General features: G+C 42.1%; 1 long non-coding RNA gene across 1 annotated transcript; it reads left to right on the forward strand.

The window, feature by feature from the left end:
* Window positions 1-260: 260 nt before the first annotated feature.
* On the forward strand, window positions 261-18,940 carry LOC129146734 (uncharacterized). Its single transcript, XR_008553841.1, has 3 exons — window positions 261-285; window positions 1,145-2,087; window positions 18,650-18,940. It is a non-coding gene; the product is annotated as an uncharacterized LOC129146734 (long non-coding RNA).
* Window positions 18,941-20,226: the final 1,286 nt, after the last annotated feature.

Genomic DNA, 20,226 nt, shown 5'->3' on the forward strand with positions numbered 1-20,226 from the left:
CCGCCCAGCGCGGCCCTGGCGAGGCTGGGGAGGGAGGTGCGCCCGGGGAGGCCGCGCCGGAGCGAGAGGCTGCGCGGTGAGAGCTTGCAAGAGCCGGGACTCAGCCGCAGGCTCGGGTGCAGTGGCTGGGGAGGCGGAGGAGCCGCGCGTTTTTAAAGGGGCGCTCGCATTCCTGGGGAGTCCTCTGGCCAATAGGAGGCGGCCGGGCAGGAAGCAGGAGGGGGGCCAGTCTGGGTTCCTTTCTCCGCCCCTCTGCTGCCAGGCGCACAACTTTCCAGCTAGAAAGTAAGTGGGGGAGGCGGGGGTCGGGCGGAGGAGCCCCGGAACCTTGCAGAAAAATAGGTGCCCGCCCACGCGGCCCTGGACCTCGCGGACTCAGCCTCCGGCTCCGGCGCGCGCGGCCGGTCCACGCAGGGCGCACACGCCCCCCCGAGAGAAGGGGCTCGACCGAGACCCCGAGAGGGGCTTTCAGGTGACCCCCATCTCCTGAAACGCCTGGGCCAAGCCCGTGTAAAAACAATGAGCCCGACAGGGAACAGGGTACCCAGTGCCGTGAAGGAAGTGCCCCCTTGGGTTCTGGTTGACCCTCATCAGCCCATCCTCGTGGGGAGGGTGCCCCGCGCCTGCCGCGCCCCGCGCCCCAGCCCTCGCCCCGCGCGCCCCAGGAAAGGAGGTGAGCGCGGGCTCGCGCGGCCCGCAGGAGGGGGTGCGCAGCTCGCGTTCCCGCTGCGCGTCGGACTCACTCTCCTGCTGTTGCGGGGCGCCCAGGTCCCAGGAAATCTTTGCCCAGGGCCGGTAGCTCTGCCGCGATCCGCCGCTTGGGGGCGGCATGCGGTCTCTGATGAGGGCGCCCCGCGAGGACCGCGTCTCCTAGTCAGGAATGTGGAGGGAACACACTCTTCACCCAGTCCCCCGAGCCAAAACTCAAATTGTGTCTTGAAAAACAGTTTTTGTGCCCACTCGTGCTTCTTAACGTGACTCCTGGTTGGAGGATTTGCAGAACCATCTGGCTCCAGGATCTTAAACTATTTACCAAACAAACCCAGAGGGTAATAAATTACCCTCTACCTTTCATCTTACTTCCTTTTTTCTCCCCTCTTTAAACGTGTTTTTTTTTTTTTTTTTTTTTTTTTTTCCCCGCCAGTTTTCGACTCCTGAAACCGAGGTGTGGGCACATGGCTGTGGGTACACCAATTGCCCTTGCTGCATGCTTCTGTCATTGGAAGTCTGGTCTCCAAGCCACTGTCCCCAGCCAGCATGACTCCAGCTGCCTGGAATTCCATTCATCTCGGCCGGCTGGGATGTGAGCAGCCGCTGCAGCTGCCGCCCTGCATGTCAGGCTGGTCCCAGACAGGGCATAGGTAGTAGCTTCACCAAATAAGGATGTCAGCCACAGGTCCAGGGAAAGCCCTGGGGTTCACCTCCCTTCCTTAGCTCTCACACCTGGCAGGACTCCTAACTGCTGGAAACACCCACGAGTTTACATTCATCAAACAACAATTTCTCTTCTCTTGAGTGGGAGTGTTGTGTGACAAGATACGGTGTGTGTGGATTGGGGAGTGTTTTCTAGTAACTCAGTATATACATCAGATACCTCTAGAAGATGACAGTGTGTTCCTAAGACACATTTGTTTGTTGCTTGAGTAATAACAAAACCTGCCAGAGGGATAGATTTCAGATGCTGAGAGACAGAAGTAAAAGTCTCTCTTGGACGATTAGTCAAATCAGATTCCTGTCCTGGAAGTCATGGGTAGTGATTCATCCAAAAACGGTTTTGAACAGTCAGCAGCCATCCGCGTGCCTCCCTTGCGTCTTCTTCCCTGCCATCTTGTTTGTTCCTTAAAAAGTACCAACACCTTTTCCATTTGCTACTAATTCTTCCTGACACCAGCTACTTAGGAACAGTTTTCAGAGGAATGGCTAACCGATGGCCCCTGTTCCTTTGCTCATTTTATGCAGAGCAGATGAGGGCTTGAGATCCAGGAAAGACCTACAAAAGCAGGATACAACTTTCCTTTTATAAAGGGATCATCTCCCTTAAGCGAAACCGTGTGGATGGAGAAGAAACTCACTGCGCTGCCCTTCAGGTTAGTGGCTTCTGTGGATAAGGGACCCTAGGAGAGGGTCCTTCCAGAGTTTTCTTGGAACTTGGCTTCTGTCAACAGACCAGGGAGACAAATGTTAACATTCTGCATCCATTTCAAATAGGAAGGTAGCCTGAGTGGTGTCAGGGAAGAACTTCATCATCAGATGTTAGAAGTTTTTTTTTTTTAATCTCAAACATAAAGTCACTGTACTCTAATTGTTACGGTAGAAAGGAAGGGGGTGCCTTTAGGAACTCACCTACACTCCTGTTGGCTGACATATCCTGAAAAGATCCCCCAGAAACCTAAATGCCTTTGGGAAGCTTTGAGAGGGTCGGGAGTGGGAGACGAGGAAAGAAACCCTACACCTTTAATGTGAGGGGTAATATCTCTCTAGTGTGTATATCCCTGACTTAGGAGTTCTGGGGGTTAGGGCCAAAATCTGACATGGACCTAAGTGATGGGCCTTCCGGGAAGAGCGTCCAATTTTTTGCCAAGTTGCCATCCTTGAGGATGACATATTTAAAATACCATGATAGGGCATATGACTTTTCATAGGATTTCCTTTTTGTAGTTCCTCTAATTGCATGTAGTCAGTATATTAGAGGACCCGACTGTCAGTAATAGCTAGTTTAAAAATTGTGTGTGATTAAGAAGAACTAGACAATTGAGAAAAAAGTTGTTTATCTAGCAAAGAACATCAAGGTGGATTGTGATTTTATGTGTGTGTGTGTGTGTGTGTGTGTGTGTGTGTGTGTGTTGGAAGTGTTCAGCAGTGGAAACTTTGTTACAAGTGAGCAGCCACCAAAATTCATATTCTAGAATAGCCCAAATCACAGCATCTTTAAAATGAAGACATCGTAAATTAATTCCCTTTGAGTGTTTGCCTAGATTTTGGTTCCAAAGTTCTTTTAATTCAGCTACCTTGATGGTCAGAGCCAGAGAGATTTTACCAGGGGACTTTTCTTATCCTCCAGTCCAACCAATCCAAGCTCCTCCTCCTTTATGAAATGTTCTCCAGGGTCTTTACGTTGCATTGTTATGTTGCATTGTTCTTCTTTCTGTAAGATTTTGAAGCATGTGCTATCTTTATCACCTAACTAGTCACCTTGCACTCTTTATTATTTAGCTTTTCAAAACCATTTTTTTATTTTCTTAAATATAAGCACTATATTGTAAATACCCAAAGACTTGGACTTGGGATGAGCTCTAATGTTTGACTTTCCAAATCCCTTTATGCTCAAGTTAATTTATTTATGACATAGACGGACTGATTTATTTACCATTTTCCTACCCAGCAATGCCATTTCATGTAGTTTTCAGTGGATGAGATGACTGACTCCCAAACATTGCACCCTTCCCCACAGGATTGAAGCAATGCTCTTGGGGGACTGATCTCCTGCGGAAGGGGTAGAACTGTTGGTTTAAGAGTTGGTTTCTCCACGGTTTCTCCTCCCCCTTTTCCAGCCAGTGACTGATTTGGAAATTAGCATCAGACCCAATTCTGGCCAATGAGATGTTTGCTGAAGACTTATGGGAAAGTCCTTTTCTTGTCTTTAATAAAGTGCCAGGTGAAATCAGGCTGTCTTATCTCCATGTGACCTTAACAGGAATGCTGACAAGCTCTGTTTGGTGCTCAAAGGAGCCCAAGTTAGCCTGAGACCATTGCTGGAGAAGGAAGAGCAGAGAGTTGAAAAGAACCTATGTGTTACACCACATTATTAAATGACTAAATCTACCAAGCGAAAGGCCATTGAGCCTCTGGATTATTTAAGCCAAGTTGTTTCCTGCTATTTAGAGCCAAAGCGTCATAACCCAGTCGCTCTTCTTCCTTCCTCTGGATTGCTTTTTCATGTATATTTTGCTTGAACCTCTTCTGACATCTATAGATAAGAGAGATAAGGATAGGTCAAAATGAAAAGATGTTTAAAAGACTTCACTTACATTATTAAAGCGCGTTTCTGAAAAGTCATACCTTTCTTTCTTCTCTGTCCCTTTACCAGTGGGTCACTCCAGCCCAATCTGAGCACTTCCCCCTGCTGACTGGTAAGGGTGAGCTTTCTTTCTCTCTTCCTTCTATCCTTGTATCCCTCTTTTGGGGAACTTTGAGATATAGTCCAGTGGATTCACAAAGGGAATACCCAGGATGAGCTGATCCTGAGAGAAAGAGCCAGGAAATTCATCTGCTAGGAAACCAGCCTGTGAGGTATTAAAAGGGAAAAGGTGAGAGATCTTAAAGGGAACCCAGAGAAGGGAGTGGGGAACTTAACCCGAAAGGAAAGTGAGGGCGTGTATGTAATAAAGATAATCCCCAATATTATCTCCAAATGCTGTCTTTGATAAGGGTGCTCTAGATAAGGGGTTCAAGGGCTGGGCAGGGAAGCCCAGGGAAGCATCAGGGAAGCCCATATTTGGGAGCAATCTCTCTGACTCCCCTTTCATAACTCTTCTCTCTATTCAATCTTTTTTTTTTTTTTCACTTTTCTTAAGGTATAACCGACAAATCAAAATGTAAGTGTACAGTATAATGATTGAAATCCACTGCTGAGGGGAACAGTGGGAGAGACAGGAGAGGTCTGCTGCACCATGTGGGTCACCTCCCTGGCCAGGAATCGAACTTGTGCTGCAGTGGCCACTGATAGCTTCATAGTGCTGAGACTTAACCGCTTGTACCACCAGGGAGACCCCAAATCATGGACATTTTTAAGCCAGAAAAAACCATCTGGTCCAACCAGTTAGAAAAATTTGGGTCAACGAGGTGAAGTGGTTTGAAAAAGGTCTTAGAGTCTCTTGGTGGTAGAAATCCAGAAAACAACTCAGGTCTCTGACCTCCAGTGTAGAGTCCTTCCCTTGATATCATTCTGCACTTCAAGATTCACTTCATATGATTTCAAAGATGTTTCACTGTTAAAACCAGCAGAAATGCCTTTTAGTTTGCCAGTAAAGAACAAGGTATATGCCTTGGACAGTGAGACCGGGAGACGTGGGAGACCTGGGAGGTGGAGGAGAGATGGCAGGGATGCGAAAATCAAAAATCGATTGTTAACCTTTGGTTAACACCCTTATTGTCTCTTCCCCCCACCCCCCTCCAGAGTCTCAGTTCTCCTAATCTTGACTCCCTTTCAAGTTTACTACTGCTCCTGGAGGGGTGTCACATTTTACTGGAGGTTGGGAATGCAATTTTCCTTCAGACTTACCCAGAAGGAACAAGATGGAGAATCACTGATTCTTTCACAGGTTTTGGTGAAGTAGAGGTGTTCTGACCTTCCCGGTGTGTAGGAGTCGTGGAATAATCTTCGAGCCCAGCACTAACCCATTCTTTTGTAGTGTGAGGTGGTTAGTTGTTCTGCCCTAACTGAAGAGCTCAGGGACCATCTCCGTTATGTACAGGAGCCACAGAGATGTTTAAAGGGCTGGAAAATAGTATAGACAAGTTAGTTTGCAGAAGAGAAGAATGTGTCTTCATTAAGTACTTCTTTTCTTATTGAAATTGTAAGGGCACTGATCGCATTTTCACAAAGGATGTGGAGCAAGAGCAGTATCTCTGGGGGCCTCCCCTGGTGGCACAGCGATTGAGCCCTGGGCTGCAGGCTGCCTGCAGCCTCTGCAGCACTGGTTCATTCCCCGGACACCAGCGAGGGTCCCACAAAAAAAAAAAAGAAAAAAAAAAAGAAAAAAAAAAAAGAGCAGTATCTTTGGAAATAATGAAGGGTTTCCTAAAAATGAGGATCATAACACATTGGAATGTTACTGAGACAGGTTGTGAAATGCTTCCTGGATGCCTTTACCAGTAGTATGGATTAGGCAGTTAATCTGGAGTCAAATGGCCTCCAGAGGTCCCCATGTAAGGAAGTCTATGAGACTGCAAAGCTATGGAGTTTCCAGGAAGTTTCCATGAAGGAGTTGGCTTGGATGCCGATCAAACACATACCCCCCCCAAAATCAAACTTTTCTGAGGTTCAGCGTGCTATTTCAAATCACCCATTTAAAAACTACAATTTTTCAAAATTTCTGACTACTCTTCACATGTGGAGTCCACATTAAGTGATCTTTTCAAGTTTTCTGTTGTCATTTTTTTTTTCCTGCAAGAAAATTACAAGTGTCAGTTAAAGGACTAAGACAAACGAACATGAGAAAACCCAGGACAATCGTGTGAAGAATTTGGAAGAGTAAATACACCATGGAGATTGGCATCTAACTGAAATCCGAACCAAAGACTTACAGGCACTGGGCTTTGTGAACAGCAACCAAATGGCTGAGTGACTGGACATTCGTCTTCAGTGATATCAATCTCTCGGGAGGTCGATTCCCCCGCTTTCCCTTTTTTAATAGTGAGATCATGACAACTTGCATTTTGCAGAATGGAGCCAAAAGAATGGTCACTCTTTCTAATTTAGGAGGGTGAGTGTATAGTCTGAAAAAAACCTTTTGATCTTATTATGACACCAAAGATAAACACCGCTGCTTCCCATGGAGGAGGTGTACGTGAAGGAAGCTTCGTTTTCTTTTCCCTCCTCCCTCCCTCTTACGTCTTCTTTTTCCTTTTCTTTCCCTTTCCGGGTTCATTTTATTTATTCACCCTTGTCCTTCATCTCCTCCCCTCACGGCCTTCATATTCTCCAACCTCCTCCCTTTTCTTCCTCTTCCCTCCTCCTGCTTGGGACTGTAGTGTAGATAAGTGTAGTAACACATGTAAATCATTTAGCTCATGACTATTCAAGGCCCTGGAGTTCACTTGTTTGAGTTCCAAGTGCTGACTTTCTTTAGAATTCTAACCGTTCCCTCCTTCCCTCTTTGTCCCAAGACTTGGAGGCAGAGGGAGTCTGTGTGACTTGACCTTCCAGTTCCCGCCGTCAGTCGTCAGTCTGTTCATCCTTCCTAAAGCATGGTGCACCTTGGGCCTCCTGATCTTGTTGAACCTGTTAGGTTCGGGGTTGGATTCCATAGGCGGAGGGCAGAGGTGTATTTACCCATGAGCTGATGCAGCTTAAGTTTCAGGGCCCTCCGTGGGCCTGGACTCCTTCCAAAGCCATATAGGGGCCCTGGCAATGTGTTTGTGCGGTCATATGCTTGGTAACCTTTACAAAAATAAGATAGTTTAATCAAGACTGATTAAGTTCACCGATTTTTCCATTCTAACTTGCCTCTGTAATACTTTTCATATAGAGGAGTTAAGTGATTGCAGGCAACTTTGGGATCTGACTAAGGAGACAGAACAAAGCTGTATGCGTGTGACACTGGATGCGTGTGTGTAAAGGAGGAGAAACCAAGTTTGAAATGTGGGGAGTCAGAAGGTAGTCTGTGGAAGAGTATCACAGTAGTGTGTATTGCAAATGGTTTGTTATTTTTTTCTGGATCTTGTGATGTTTGTGATATTCTTTACTTTAAGTATTATTTTTTGGTTTGTTGTGACTTCTTTCATTTTGAAATAGACGTCCATTTTTGCATAATTTTGAATTCATAATTTTATATTATTTTTTCTTAAATAAGACTCTCCTAATGATGTACCTAGATCAAATCTTCCCTTGGGGAAGGGGCAAAGAGGGAGATTGACAAGGGACAGAGCATGGTGAGCACTGCCCAGGACAGTAAGAGGCAGGCATGAAGGGTGATCAGGGCTAGTGTGCAGAGGTGGGCCTTGTGGAGTCTTATATGTGTGGTGGGCCTCCCTAAGCACCTGACAGCGGGAACACAATGGACACTGATGCTTCTACAGAGATTGGAGAATAAATTAAGTCAGGGTGGGGGTGATAGAAAAGTGTGCCTTGACTGTGCTAATTATTGCATTAATCTACGTGAATTGCTTACCACTAGTACCTAATTACTATATAGCAGAATAATAATCATGTACACCAATTAAAGTTTCAGATGAACTTGTCTAAGTTTTGTTTGATTGTAAGCTCATGCATTCTCTACCTGCAATCATCTTGCAGAGTTGGAAGAATGAACTGCAATCCCTACATTGGTCCAAGATTTCCTGTAGCTCAAATCATAGGCCTTCCATGTGTATGTGTGTCAACATCCTGTTTTGAAATGCTCCCCATTATTAAAAATAAATGGACCCCACACCTTTAGTGGTTAGATTTAGTGGTTAATTACCTCTCTGTTAGCAATTTTGAAGATGTGATGGGGTACAGATAGCCTCTAGGATAGGTCATTGTTTATATTCCACTATATGCCAGATTTTTTTGTTTATAGATGTAAACTGACCTCAATATAATCTTTATTATTTAAATGTACACAATATTTTCTTTTTATGTTTTTCCTTGATGCATGCTCTGAAAGTTTCATAGCCTATATGTTAAGTATCATTTCTTAAATAACTGCTAAGTGCCAAGACCAGACCGGTGAGGGGAAGGGACCCACAAACACTATGCTGATAGTGAGGGGCAAGCTTCAAGAGATGAGTGTGGCTGTGTGATTGCTGAGAAAGGGCTTATCCCAGACTGGCTGTGTGTACAGGGTTGGGGGCGGAGCAGTCACAGAGGTTTTCTTGAAGAGGTAATGTTCTAAGCTGAGTCTTGAAAGATTCCTTTCCAAAAGAATACAGAAGAGGGCCTCCCCTGGTGGCGCAGTGGTTGAGCGCTGGGCTGCGAAGCTGCCTTCAGCCTCTGCAGTGCCGGTTCGATACCCGGCTGCCTGCTAGGGTCCCACATGGTGTGACAGACCTCTCTTGCCGCGCCCACTGCTCCCCTCAGCAGTGTATTTGTCAGTCTGCCTGTTCTGTTCCCTGCTCTGTCTCTGGTGAATTCTCTCACCCTCCCACGCTTCTGACTGTACCCAGTGCTTGTATAAATAAATGAATAAATCTTTAAAAAAAAAAGAATACAGAAGAAACACCAATTAATGGGTTAATATTCACAGTCACCATTTTTGTTTCCGCCAAGCCCTTATAGGATCTGGGGAAGAGGATCTGACCAGGCACATGGGCTCCAGAGAGGAATGTCTATGTTTTTGGTTTCTCCCAGGATATTTTGGAAGGATTGCACTTTCAAACCCCTTCTTGTTTTCTCTTGTCTTGTGTTAAAATAATACTGTAGAGCCAGGAAAGCAATTAACCAAAGTGAGTAATTAACTTTCTCCTCGGATGGGGATAATAAGTTGAAGTTTCTTGGCTGATGAGATTTACTGTGGATTGTTCTGTCTAACATCTCCTTTGCTGGCAGTTTTGCTTGCCAACATAGGTGCCACTTTTTCTGAGCTTTAATTAATCCAAAATCTCAGAAGCTCAAATCATGGTACTTTCAATTTGTAAGTGTTCCAATATCCTGCTTTTAAATGCTTAGGTTCGCTCCTGTGTATTCTAGCACAGTGCCTTAAACCTGGCACATACACCTGATGGGTAATTTGTGAATTAAAGCATAGATGAATGAATGAATGAATGAATGAATGAATGGATAGATGGGTGGATGGATTAAATAGCTAGGATAAACTTCCATATCAACATAAGTAAGTCTTAAAACATGGAAAATTGTTAAATTATTTTCTTTTTCCCCTTGATCTGTTTAATATGCTAAACTGCCTCTCTTCCTGCTCCCCCCACAAAAATAATTCCCACTCACAAAACCACTTTAAATTCCAAGGTGAGGGGATATAGGAAATAGTTTTTATTCTATTTTTAAGCTCACTGAAGCTTTAAGACTAATTCTCTGTGAAAATGCAGCTAATTCAGAAAACACGCTTTGTTGAGGTCCAAAAATAATATGCAGTTTGGGTTTAAAACACACACATGAAACTAAAAGAAAAAAATGCCCTGACCACAGTTATGGCTGAATGGCAAACTCGAAGGAGTAAATTACCCCAGTGGACAACCATTAGCAATAGCAGTGCTTCTCCTGGCTAGCTGGCCTGGGAGAGGGAAGACATGGGGGCCAAGTTGAGGCATGAAGATCTTGTTCCCTTCTTGGTCTCCTAACCAGGGAAACTTCCATTACCTCCTCAAAGGATGCTGATCTAGCGCCTGACTAGGGTGCTGTCAGAAACAGGGATGGAACAGAGCAGGACATGCTAAAATGACTTGGTGGGGAGAGGGGGTTGCAGTGAATCACCGTGTTACATGAATGCAGTGAATTCACTGTACTAATCAGAGTGCAGTGAGCCATTGCCAAGGCTGGGAGATCCCTGGCAAGGTGAGAGGTGGCCCAGGTAGCACACCTTGGCTCTAGTGTGTCTCTATAAATACCCAGCTGTGTTTCCTTTTCTTGATAGCTCTTTTAACTACCTTGGGTTATGGGTCTAAACAGAAATAGAAAATTGTTTCTCCTAAGTTTTTGCCCCAACAACTAGCAACACCTATTGTATTCATTAAAGATTAAATCTAAATAAAAATAATCCTTAGGCTGAGAATTATGGAGTGCATTACAGGAGTTATTTTATTTTATTTTTTTAATTTATTTATTTATTTATTTTAATTAATAAATTTTATTTTTATATTCCCCATACAATTGCAATCCCCCCATTCTGACCCCAATCCCTCCCCTCCCGCCCCCCACCCCCCAAAAAGTGTCTCTGGTTCATAGTTTTTGTTGATTTTGATTTTCACTTTCTTATAGTTATTCATTTTCCTGGTCCCTTATTTAAGTTTTCTAGATCCCTGCTATGAGTGAGACCATCCGGTATTTTTCTTTTTCTTTTTGGCTTATTTCACTGAGCATGATCCCTTCCAGCGTCATCCATGTTGCTGCAAATTGCATGTGTTTATCTTTTTTGAATGCTGAGTAATATTCCATGGTGTATATGTACCACATCTTCTTGATCCAGTCATCTATTTTTGGGCATTTGGGCTGTTTCCAAAGCTTAGCTATTGTAAACAGTGCTGCTATAAACATAGGGGTGCAGGTGTTCTTTGGAATTGATGTTTCTGTGTTCTTTGGGTAAATACCTAGGAGTGGAATTGCTGGATCCTGTGGAAGCTCTATGTTTAGTAGGTCCAGAAATCTCCACACTGCTCTCCATAGTGGTTGGACCAGTTTGCACTCCCACCAACAGTGCAGAAGAGTTCCTTTTTCTCCACAACCTCGCCAACATTTGTTGTTGCTAGTTTTTTTAATATGTGCCATTCTCACTGGTGTAAGATGGTATCTCATGGTAGTTTTGATTTGCATTTCCCTGATTGCAAGTGATGTTGAACAACAAAGAAAATAATCCAGTCAAAAAATGGACAGAGGAACTAAAAAGAAACTTCTCTGAAGAGGAAATGCGAATGGCCAACAGGAGTTATTTTAAAACATCTTTTTGGCAGTCGGGATGGAAACAGGTGTGAAGTTGAACAATTTTTTTTTTCTAGAACCCTGTTTCTTGATCTGCATTAAATGATCAGTACCACCTCTTCTAGTTCTGACATGATTCTCTCACTCTACCCCTCCCTATTTTAGGCCGTTTACATCTAAATATAAGCAGGTCAGCCAGTCAACATGAGATTTACTTGTTATGTGAGAGACAAAACTGTTATTCTTTATTTGCTTTTTAAAAACACTATAGGTCATATACATACTATATGAAAGCATATAACATATGATTCTTGGAAATCCTAGAACCGCTAACTATACCAACCAGATCACTTGATTGCAAAGAAATGAAGTTTGGCTAATTTTAGCAGAAGGGTTTAGTGCAAGAACTGCAAGAATTCATGAGGTATCTCATAGACTCTTGGAGGCACAGAACCACTTGGAATAGTGAAATACAGCTAAAGCCCATGAAGGGCTGTCCAGAGGACCCTGTTCTGTTGCAGACAGCTCGAGCATTTGGTGCAGTCTCCTGAGTATTGCTGCAGAACTAACTGTCTGGGATAGGTTCTTATCAAGGTGATTGACTGCCCTTAGAGTTGAAGCTGGCATAAACACGATACCATATCGTGTGTGCTGAAATATGGACAGGAATGCAGAAACTGCAGAAAAGAGTCCGATGATACAATCTCCACCTGCACCACACCATGAAGCAATCTGAAGCCTCTGGAGCAGGAGTTTAATCCCTGGTTGGCCAGGGAGCAACCCACATGGTGCAGCAGACCTCTCCTGTCTCTCCCACTGTTCCCCTCAGCAGTATATTTCAGTCAGTTTGCCTGTTCTGTTCCCCATTCTGTCTCTGGTGAATCCTCTCACCCCCAGCACCTCTGGCCTGTACTCCAGCTCTTGTATGCATAAATAAATAAATCCTAAAAGAAAGAACCCAATTAAAAATGAGCAGAGGGTCTGAATACATTTAAAAAAAAAAAAAAGAAAAACCAGAAAATTGTTTCATCAGCCTCCTTTTCTACTGGGCTCTGTTAACTGGCTGCCCCTGCACTTGTCTAACTGTGGAACTAGTGATACAAAGAAGCAGGTGAGGCTTTATTGATTAGTATAGTTAATTGGAAATGAGTTTTCATAGTGAAAATGAGAGACTTTTGAATTAGTGAGATGAATGTTAGATGTATCTTTTGTTTGTTTGTTTATTGACTATTCCTTTATATAAACCCTATAAGAAGAGGGATTAGGTCTGTAACAGACACACAAATATGAGATATTTTAATTCCATCAACATTTAGGATATCATGGGATGAGTTGTCCCAAATACATGTGTCTGTTCTACCCTTTAGTATCTCAGAATGTGACTGTATTTGGAGACAGGGGCATTGGATAATTACATTAAAAAATAGGCTACAAGGGTGGGTTTTCATCCAGTTTGAAGGGTGTCCTTCTAAGAAGAGGAAATTTGGACACATAATGAGACACAAGGGAGAGCTTGCACAGAGGAAAGACCAGGAGAGGACATCTGAGAAGGTGGCCACTTGCCTGCCAGGAGACAGGCTTCAGGAGAAACCACACCTGGAGACATAATCTTCATCTTGAACTTCTAGCCTCCAGAACTGTGAGGAAAAAATTCCCTGTCATTTAAGCCTCCAATCTGTGCCTTTTATATATATATTTTTACATCATTTTTCATTTTTGCACAATGTTTGCATTTTCATCTTGGTTATATTCCCCATACAATTCCCACCCCCCCTTATTTTGACCGTGATCCCTCCTATCCCCCCGCCCCCCGTAGTGTGTCTCTGGCTTATAGTTGCCTGCTGATTTTGATTTTTACTTTATTATAATTAGTCTTTCTGTGCCTTTGTTAAAATGGCATCCTGAGAAAACTAATACAGATATATAGATTGACTCGCCTATTCGAGTCATTTTGTAACCTTTAAAGAAGAAAATGGAAAATCCAGTGAACTCTGCTTTCACTTAGGGATATTGCCTGAGACATGATCCCTAAAGAGTCTTGTGTCCAGACACCTAGTTGAAGAATCTTGAATTGTCTGATGTGGACTAAGAGATTTCCAGAATCCTGCTACTGTTTTATACATGAAATGTCATGTCTTTTTTGAGGAAATGCTTCATGCAAGGTGGTGATGGGAACTCCTAAAAAGACAAAAAACTAGTACTACTTTGAACTTTACCAAATGTGAGCTGTTAGTAACTGTTTATCTAGAAACTGTCTGTGTGTGGAACCAAACTTGGTGCAAGGCATGATTTCATTAAAATTGGTAGTAAGATGTTGGGGAGGTAGCTAAGCTTCACTCACCTACAGGGGTTCCCAGGTGCTAAGCCCCCAGTACAATGACGGCCCTCTATTTCAGTGACCAAGTGCGGGGATGGGCTCCATGAGAAGTGTGGGGCCATATTTTCTTGTGACCTCTCCCTTATCTACTAATTTAAAATGAGGTTCTTTTTAACTGAGGACTTCATTGTGTTTTTTTCTTTCCTTTAGAGTAGAGCTTCCCAAAAATATGTGCCTCGAAACACTTATCAACAGTAAGGTTCTGGATTAAATAAATTTGGGAAACAGTTAAAGAGATTGCACTGGAGATGCAGAATGAAAATTAGCATCATGTTAAAGATTTAGACATCTATAATAAAGAAACTTGTTTAAGTTTATTTAATCTAGCATTACCCATATGAACCCAGATCCTTTACCGCTTTAGAATGCCTGTTAATATCCCTAGGAACTGTTGCCCCATGAATTACGCTATCTAAAGTATGATCTAGAAGGAAACCAGTACCTGTGATTAGGCCCACCCCTTCTATACCCCCCCTTACATAATAAAGTCTTATGTAGGTAAATTGAAGCAGGGCATGGTTTTCAATCTATGGTGAAACAAAAATGGTATTCAATATATACCATCTCCTTACTATTGATTACTTATTTTTTTGAGTTACCAAAATCTTTCTTAAAATTAACAAAATGATGTGCTAGAAGCTGGGCAGACATCCTTGTAGAGCTCGCTAGAAACACCTTCCATGCTGTGCTGGTTGTGACTCTCAAACATCAGACCCATGCTCTATGTGCTCAATTCCACCTTCTAGTTGTTTGAATTGAAATATCTATTCTTTTCAATACCCACTATTTCCTGAAATTCAAAGGAAATAAAAGCTATAAAATTGAAGTGGTACAAACAAGGCATTTCCGGATGCAAATCAAAACAACCACACCAGTGAAAGAAACCTCTGCAAGTTAGGAGCAAACCTTCAGAATTGTCATCCAACATGAGGAACTTGTTCAGTTTTAGTAAAATTCTGGGCTGGCAAAGACTAGAGAGCTTTGAAATGAAGAATGTGCTCTAAGGGAGAACAGACAAAGAAAAGCCTTTTCTAGACAACACTGTTGTCTCTGCTCCACAGAGAAGGGGGAAGGCCACTTGGGAGGTGGTTTGATGCTAGATTTTCCCTGGGGGAGTGTGACTTACTTCAAAGAACCAAAACATTATCAAAACCTCAACCATACAGATGACTTCAAAGTCCTGGTTGAAGGTCTCTTTCATATTGATAAGACAATATGAACAACAGCAATGAAAGAACACTCTCCTCCAGGAGCATATTAAGAAATGCATAAATGCATATGTGTATGTGTGTGTGTGTCTGTGTGTGTGTTATATAACATGACTACAACATGCTCTTTTGAGGAACGTATGCCAACTTAGTGTGCTCACAATCTTCCTTATATAAATAAATGCCATTTTCAGTTACTCAAGCCAGAATCCCAGTGGTCATTCTTGGCTGCTGCTTCTTTACCTGTTACACTGAGTGTGTCAGCACCTGTTGTCTGCAAAGTGTGCTCAGATCCACTCCTCTCTGCTTCCCCTCTCGGGACCTAGTCCAAGTTATCAGCACTTACAATACTGTAAACCTTCCTCACTATCTTCCTGCTAACTGAATTTGGGTAAAACATTTACTCTTTTGAGTTTACTTCTGGTAAAATGAAGGCACTAGTTTCTACTTCTTAGGACAAATGTGAGGTTGAAATGAAAATACCATATTCAGTACTTAGTAGAATGCCTGGGGCTGCGGTAACTTCTCAACAGATGTTACTATTATTACTACTACTACTAACCTCAACACCAGGGGGAATTTCCACTGGGGAGTTTAATAGCAATAGATAAATTATTTAAGGAGTACATATGAGAAAAATACCTGATTTTTCTGTGTTGCTTACTAATCTATGATTAAATACCATACTTGCATGTTTACAGGCTCTTAGCTGACATGTTTTAGGGGGTTCATGAGAGAAATTCTCTGTGATTTCATGTCTCAGGCATGCCAACTACAAGGGCCTGATGGAGATATTGTAAGTGTAATATCCTCTTCTGTTTGGGATGGTGGGGGTTAAACAACTCCATTTTCATCATGGTAAATGTTGCTGTAACTGCCATTAACCTGAAATGAGGAAAGGTTGAGTGATATCTTTGACTTTTGGCCCAACTGGCAATGATTTACTAGACTGAATTATTTAGTAATTACTAGGTATTTGTTGAATATGTGACCATCTCTTTATTAACTGGTGTCATCAGGCAATGCCTTTCCTAGATCATGAACTCTCCAAATTTTCTGAAATGAGTTAAGGTTTCATAGTGAATGTTGGCCATTCTCTCTTTTTTTAAAGATTTATTTATTTATGCATACTGGGGTGTAGGCCAGAGATGCAGGGGGTGAGAGGATTCACCAGAGACAGAGAGGGGAACAGAACAGGTGGATCTACTGCAACACACTGCTGAGGGGAGCAGCGGGCCACAAAGGAGAGGTCTGCTGCACCATGTGGGTAGCTCCCTGGCCGGGCACTGACCATGTGCCACAATGGCTGATCCCACTGTCTTTAACCCCTGAGCCACCAGGGGGGCCCTGGCCATTCTTTGTAGATAGAAAAAGATTCTTAAGATTAAAAAGCAGAAGTAGTACAACCATAAGTCTTTTGCAAAGAAAAATGGTGGTTTTTTTTAAGATGTATAAAACAAGAGCTAGGAAAAAAATACTATTCGAAAGTTGAGGATGAAATGATCACTATAAATAAAAAAGTTGATATGATTGTCTATCAAAAAACCCAAGACAATCAACTGAAAGCATATTAAAAATCAACAAGATGTATGTATTCAAATTAAATGTTCAGATATTTTTCTTTGCTATCAACCATAACCACTTAGAAAATTTAGTTAGAAAACCAATCCTTTTCAAAATGCAATACCCTGTTTCGAAGCTGCCCGCAGCCCCTTCAGCACCAGTTCAATCCCCGGCCGCCGGGCGAGAGTCCCACATGGCACGCAGACCTCTCCTGCCGCCCCGCTGCTCCCCTCAGCAGTGTACTTCGGTCCTTCTGCCTGCTCTGCTCCCCGCTCTGGCTCTGGTGAATTCTCTCACCCTCCTGCGCTTCTGACTGTACCTAGTGCTTGTATAAATAAATAGATCTTAAAAAAAAAAACAAAAAAAAACCCAAAAACAAAAACAAAAAAAAACCCAAATGCAATACCCTATACAAATTCCAGATGGATCAAATAAATAATTGTTTTAAAGTTTGCTCAAAGAAGCACTGGAAGGATAAATTAAGACACAATGGAAATGATTTCCTATATGGAATGGAAAAACTTGTGTTTCATATGGGTGTGTGTGTGTGTGCACGTATGCATATATATAAAACCAAGGAGATACATATATATATTCATAATCTATTCAACTCAAAGGAAACTGAGTACTCTAGAGTACTCTAAGAGGAAAGTAGTTAGAAGACACAAAAGATAATTAATGAATATAAAAAAATGCCAGTGCCATTAAATTGAAGGAAAGCAAACACCAACCTCACTGGTGATCAAATAAATAAAAATTTAGATGAGAAATAATTTTTTTGTTTCAGTTTGGCCAGGAGTAAGGAGAAACCTACTATGTAATGTTAATGATCGTATGATAAAATGGACAATTTTATAGTAAAGTAAATAAAAAGCAGATTATAACCATTTTTGTATTTTCCAACTAAAAAATACATTCATATATGTTTAGTATAAAAATTCTACATAGATATATATTAGAATATTAACCATAGTTAGATCCTTAATGACTGTACATCATTTGTTTTTTCCTTTTCCTTTTAATGTAATTAAAAATAATTTAATTGAATTGTAAAAATCATGTGCAATAAGAATCTAAAGTCCTCCTGAATCTAGATTTTCTTATAGTTTCTACAAAAAAAATCTTTCATCAGATTCCAATTGAATATTTTTTCCTGAGTTGTCATCATTAAGGATTGTTCTTTTAAATATTTTTGTATAAATTATTTTATGTTAATTGTAATATGCGACAGAAATGTTTTCCCTGCACATGCATGATTTCAGCAACATTGTGAAGTCATAGCATCTGAACTGCATACCTCATGAATTTTTATAACACTTTGGACAAATGTGTTCTGACTTTTTTTTTTTTTTTTAGATTTATTTATTTATACATACAAGAACTGGGTTACAGGCCAGAGGTGTGGGGGGGCAGGGGTGAGAGGAGTCATCAGAGACAGAGTGGGGAGCAGAACAGGCAGAATGACTAAAATACACTGCTGAGGGGTGTAGCAGGCCAGTCAGGAGAGGTCTGCTGCACCATGCGGGTAGATCCCTGGCCGGGGATCCAATGTGCTGCAGTGGCTGCCTCGAGCTTCAGAGGTTGCCTCTTAACCCCTTGCGCCACCAGGGAGGTCCCTGTTCCGACTTTTAAACAATGAATTTTAAAAGAAACTTTTAGTAAATAGTGCTGCTATGAACATAGGGGTGCAAGTGCCCTTTGGAATTAATGTTTCTGTGTCCTTTGGGTAAATACCTAGGAGTGGAATTGCTGGATCATATGGAAGCTCTATGTTTAGTAGGTCCAGAAATCTCCACACAGCTCTCCATCGTGGTTGGACCAGTTTGCACTCCCACCAACAGTGCAGGAGAGTTCCTTTTTCTCCACATCCTCGCCAACATTGGTTGTTGCTAGTTTTTTTAATATGTGCCATTCTCACTGGTGTAAGATGGGGTCTCATGGTAGTTTTGATTTGCATTTCCCTGATGACAAGTGATGTTGAACATTTTTTCATATGCCTGTTGGCCATTTGCATTTCCTCTTCAGAGAAGTTTCTTTTTAGCTCTTCTGCCCATTTTTTGACTGGATTATTTTCTTTGTTTTTGTTGAGTCTCATCAGCTCTTAGTCGATTTTTGTGATCAGTCCTTTATCATTAGTGTTGTGTGCAAAAATGTTCTCTCAGTCGGTGGGGTTTCTTTGTTTTGGTTATTGTCTCTTTTGCTGTGCAGCTAAGCTATGGAAACAACCCAAATGCCCAAAAATAGATGACTGGATCAAGAAGATGTGGTACATATACACCATGGAATATTACTCAGCAATCAAAAAAAGATAAACGCATGCAATTTGTAGCAACATGGATGGAGCTAGAAGGGATCATGCTCAGCGAAATAAGTCAGAAAGAAAAAGAAAATACCAGATGGTTTCACTCATAGCAGGAATTTAGAAAACCTAAATAAGAGACCAGGAAAAAGGCTAATCAATACAAAGTAAAAATCAACATCAACAAGCAACTCTAAACCAGAGACACATTACTTCGGGTGGGGGAAGGAGAGGGAAGGGCGGGGAGAGGAAGGACTAGAGTCAAAATAAGGGGGGGGGGTGCAATTGTATGGGGAATATAACCATAATGAAAATACATACATTGTGCAAAGATGAAAAATGATGTAAGAATTATATAAAATAAAATATTAAAAAAAGAGAAACTTTTAGGGTCTAATTCATTTGTAAATAGAACTTCCAGATCTATCACTTATTATTCTTTAAAATTCTACAGAGACTTTAAGGGTTTCTTCTTTTCTCAAGTTTGGGGTTGAACACTGCTCTGGACTGACACGCGTACTCACGTCAGGCAAAAGGGATCATTTCTCCACACTTCCAAAAGTATTTATTAGGCAAACAACCAACTTTAGAAGAACAGAACAGAAGAGAATCTTGGTTGAGAAGAAGGTGGGGAATCAGGTTGCTGCAGAGGGGAGAAACCCATGTTGACAGACTGCATTCCAGCAGTTTCGAGGTGATGTCTGGCATTGTCTTTCTGGTCCCTTCTGGATACAGTATGCATATTGCATTTCATTTCATTGGATTAAAGTTGGGAACTAAGCTTGCCAGTTCCTCCTCATTCCTGTGTTTTGTTTCTTTGCACACACCTGGTGAAACATTGAACCCTGGTTCAGAGAGGGTCTGTTTCCCAAGCTCTGAGGTTTGTGTTGACTTGAGCTGTCAAGAACACACCCCTCCAAGCTCAGGTGACTTTCTAAAGGCCAAGTCCCTTAACTGTAACTGTAAAGTCCCTTCTCTGGCTCTCTGTAAGGATACTCTACTCAGAAGAATGTCCTTATTATTTTATTCCTCTTAAAAACCCATTATTAGAATTAAGCCACTAATAACATCAAAATAAGTTTTTGTGCTGTTTTGCAGGACACTGAACTCTTATTACCCATATTTTATAATGGAGAGATTGGCCCTGCACTCTCTCTAAAACTAAGCAAGAAAAACCTCTGCGTTTTCCAGGAATTTTCTCTCCAAGGACACATGTTTTTATGCAGCAGGCTCTTACTTCACGTTACAGGAATTTTAGTGGGGCAGGGGCTTTGGTTCAGATAATGTTTCTCTCTTTTTCTTACCGCTTGGCCCCACCAGAAACTCCTTTTGGGGCTGACCTGGGCTTGTTTGCTGATGAGTTGCTTTACAAACCATTTCCTCCAGAATATCTCTGTTTGCACTTAGATCTTGGAAGTTATGGCATCCATTCATTTTTGGGAGGATAAAGGAGTTCTCTTGAGGGGGGGATGGGTGGGGCCGCACG

Source organism: Talpa occidentalis, unplaced genomic scaffold (genome assembly GCF_014898055.3).
Source record: "Talpa occidentalis isolate TD23 unplaced genomic scaffold, MPIMG_talOcc4v2.1 talOcc4.11, whole genome shotgun sequence".
Lineage (NCBI taxonomy): Eukaryota > Metazoa > Chordata > Mammalia > Eulipotyphla > Talpidae > Talpa > Talpa occidentalis.